General features: G+C 42.1%; 1 pseudogene; it reads right to left on the reverse strand.

The window, feature by feature from the left end:
• Positions 1–2,958: 2,958 nt before the first annotated feature.
• Positions 2,959–3,730, reverse strand: LOC124989316 (histone H3.3A-like; annotated as a pseudogene).
• Positions 3,731–4,265: the final 535 nt, after the last annotated feature.

Raw genomic sequence — 4,265 nt, forward strand, 5'->3', positions numbered from 1 at the left:
AGCCTGCGATACCCATGTGGACCTCCAGGGGTCAGCATGGACCAGGGGATGGAGCTGTTTTTGGTTTCCTCAAACAGCCCTCTGTGCAGCTAGAGGCTTTCCTTTCAGGCTCAAATCCTCTGTTCTCTGGCTTTTATGGATCACAGGATCCCCAAACTGAAACTCGTAACTTGTGGGGAACATCACTACCCCTCAAACTTCTCACCCAGTTCTTTTGCTGCAGACAGACACACTGATCTCTTAGACCAGGAGCATCTAGGAGCTGGTCAGTATCCTCCTTCCCTCTGCTCATCCCTGGGATTGGTGTCTGTATTTGACACTGATGTCCCTAGTGTCACATCTGAGGAACTTGGAGGTGTTCTGTGGGCTATAATGACCCCCAGTGCTGTTCAGGAATTTCTGTCCTTTAAAGAAATTTCATTTCTGGCTGGATGAGGTGGGGCACACCTGTAATTCCAGTGACTTGGGAGGCTGAGACAGGAGGATCACAAGTTCAAGGTCAGTCTCAGCAACTTAGTGAGATCATGTCTCACTAAATGAAGAGGGAGAGGCTGGGGATATAGCTCAGTGATAAAGCCTCCATTGATTAAATCTCCATAATAATAATAATAATAATAATAATAAAAACCTTCATGATCTCACATTGCCCTGAGTTGCTTCCAGACTGAACTCTCTGGGGAACATTTACTAGGTGTTCAACAGCCCTGGCTCTATACTATGGCAATCCCCACCCTAACATTTCAGAGCTATCAAATGGGCATATGTACCCTAAGGACAGAGAAAGAAGGCATATTCTCCTTCCTTCTCATCCAGTAAATATGAACCTTCCTACCCTCCACCCAAGAAGGGTGACATTTCTGATTTTAGGATATCCAGACATCATGGAGAACAGGTAAATTAACTGAGTTTCAAAATAAAGTAGACTTAATGTAAAGATTCAAGGAAGGCTGGGGAGATAGCTCAGTTGGTAGAGTGCTTGCCTTGCAAGCACAAGGCTCTGGGTTCAATCCCCAGCACCACAAAAAAACAAACAAAAAAAAGATTCAAGGAAAGAAAGAGAAAGCAAGACTAAGACAAAATTTTGAAGAGAAAAATTAGAAATCCATTCTTGTCATCCTGGGCACAATGGACACAGCTATTCCTATTACTAGAGTTGACAGCGTTTTCAAAAGCAGTTTTCAACAAACCACCGTCTAGTTATTGGTACCCTTCTCTGTGTTCTGCGATAGGCACCGTGGGTGCAGCAGAGGCTAAATCATACTCACTGATCTCCTAGGGCATATATTTTGTCTCACTGAATTCACACACCAGCACTATAAGGTGTCCTTCCTGTTTTAAGTAATGAGCTCAAAACCATACAGCCACTTAGTGGCTTGAACCTTTTGTGCCACTTTCACCTTTTGTTCCATGATTCCGGGCTGAGAGTTATGGAGCTGAGGTGACAGCCAGTTGTAAAGGAGTGACAGATTTAGTAAGAGTCAAATATTGGAAGGACAGAACTTGAAGGAAAATCTGAACAGGAGTCTTTAGAAAGGAGAGAAGTCAAGACAGTTCCAGCATCTAGGTAGCTAGGGTCAGTGCTTCTACCTTAAATCAAAGGAAAAAAAAAAAAAAAAAAAAAACAATTCTGACGGATCTAGCTTGGTCGGGTGCCTGTCTTCCACTAAGAGAGGGCAGAGTCACTTGACAAACACTACCTCAGGAGTACCTGATGTTGGAGGATAGAGGCCCTAATGCAAACATGGAATTTACTGCCAGAAGAAACTAAATTAGGTGGCAAAATCCAACAAATATCCACATGCTCAAATCCAAATTCGGTCACTAATAAACGTGCAACCCCAAGTGTCAATTAGATTAATAAATCTCATTTTGTCTCACCATTGTGGTACACACCATAGTTATCTCCACTCTTTACCTTTGCTTCCCCAGAAGCTATCAAAATCAAGCAGTGTTTTAGTTTTTTTTTCCAAGAAGCTTTTTAAAAGCAAAGAAATAAAAGCAAAACTTTTTGTTCATTGTCTTAGTCAATTTACATTCAGACTAGTAATATTAAGTACAATACAGAGAGGACTCATTGGAACAGGATCAATGCAACTTAGAAGTAACACTGTGTGTTATGGAGAATACATTTGTCCTGCCCCAACTCTAAAGCTTGACCAGGCCCCTCTCAGGAGAAGTTTGCCTCATCTCCTCTGGAAAAAGTCTCTTAAAATGTATCTTAAGGAAAAAAAGAAAAGAAAAAAAGAAAGGAATAAAAGTGTAATATTGGGGCAAAATCAAGCCTTTGCTTTTATTTCCATGCTTTGTTTTATAAATGTAGCAATTTTTTTTATAGTTTAATGTATTTTAACAGCAAATTTACAGGAACAGCACAGAAGACAGACAACATTAAAAGCAGGTACTTGCATGTAGGACAACTCAGAAAAGTATAGCAAATGGATGGAAGCTACTGTGTGATAAAAATGCTACAAGCACCATTTAGTGACTGTCCCTAAGAAATTTACTAGTTTAAAAAAATCCAAATGCAGGCATTGTCCAGAAAAATATAACCATTTCTTAAATAATTGTTATGAAGTTGAGCAACTAAAACTCATTCACTGAAACATTTTGACTTGCATTAATGCTTTACATCCCCACATTTATATTAAAAATTCACACACAAATGAAAGTGGAAAAATGGCCAGTACCTGATTTCTGTCCCCAATTTTCCCACTCGCAATCATACACTTTTGACCCATGGGGAAAACGATATCTGATGTTTAGAACTACCAATAACAAGAAGAAGAGAAAAAAAAATGCAGCAGAGTGGGGCGCATGTTTCCCTTCATAGTGAATTCTTTTTTTTTCTTTTTAATAATTTTTACTTATTTATGTGGTCCTGAGGATCGAACCCAGTGCCTCACATGTGCTAGGCAAACACTACCGCTGAGTCACAACCCCAGTCCCCATAGTGAATTCTTAAGTATGTTCTCCACGTATGCGGAGTGCAAGTTGGATATCTTTTGACATAATTGTTACACATTTGGCACAGAGATCACACAGATTGAGGTCGTCAAAAAGGACAACCAGATAGGCCTCACTTGTCTCCTGCAAAGAACCAATAACTACGCTCTGGAAGCACAGATCAGTTTTGAAGTCTTGAGCAATTTCTCGCACCAGTCACTGGAAGGGGAGTTTGCGAATCAGAAGTTCAGGGGCCTTCTGATAACTCCTGATTTCACGGAGTGCCAGAGTACCAGGCCTGTAACGGTGAGGTTTCTTCGCCCCTCCAGTAGAGGGCGCACTCCTGTGAGCGGCTTTTGTAGCCAGTTGTTTCCTGGGCACTTACCACTGGTCCACTTGCGGGCAGTCGGCTTTGTCGAGCCATGGTAGGAAGATCCCCTTACTTACCCACCTTCTTCGCTAGAGCTTGGCGAGCTACAGGCAGCCCTGGAGTTAGAGGAGAACGACCCTCTGGTGGCTACTAACACAATTGCAATGTCACAAATTTTTTTGAAAACGGAAACAAAGCACTTTTCTTATGGAGATGCAATTTATGGTGAATATAAGATACAAAGCGTACAACCTCTGGCACAGAGTAAATCCCCAGGAAATGTTAGTTCTCAGTTCCTACGTGACAAGAAAGACTTTCCTAGACCAACGTCACTTACTGGTGGCTTTCCTGCATTAAGTGCTGTGCGTTCAGTTGAAGAATCATACCTGGTTCCTGGTTCCTATCACCACACTCCATGTCCACTGTCTTTGGGGCTCTCTCACCTTAGAAAAGCATTATGGTGTCCTTGTCCAGTGATCCAGAAAACAATCTGAACAAACGTCTGCCTTGGAGATGATGACTGAGCTGAATGGAAAGGCCAATTCATTTTCCTTCCCTGACTTGCCCAATTTTGAGGGCTGCAGCTCATTGAATGCTTCTTTTCAAATGGTTGGAGAACATTGTCACTGTATCACTGAGAACCAGATTTTTTTTTGTAATGGGGATTGAACCCAGGGGCACTTAACCACTGAGCCACATCCCCAGCCCCCTTTTTTTGAATTTTATTTACAGACAGAGTCTCACTGAACTGCTGAGCCTTGCTTTGAACTGATGATCCTCCTGCCTCAGTCTCTGAGCTGCTGGGAGAGTACCAGATCTTTTCTCCAAATGTTATATCCTTGGGGACTTTGGATTGTGGAAGAGATGGAAGAGTCTTCCATAGGGGTTTAAATGGAAGCACAACAGATATGGGATGATGCCCCCTCCCTGAGCCCTGAGAAAGGTTTAGGAT

The sequence above is a fragment of the Sciurus carolinensis genome, chromosome 7 (genome assembly GCF_902686445.1).
Source record: "Sciurus carolinensis chromosome 7, mSciCar1.2, whole genome shotgun sequence".
Classification (NCBI taxonomy): domain Eukaryota; kingdom Metazoa; phylum Chordata; class Mammalia; order Rodentia; family Sciuridae; genus Sciurus; species Sciurus carolinensis.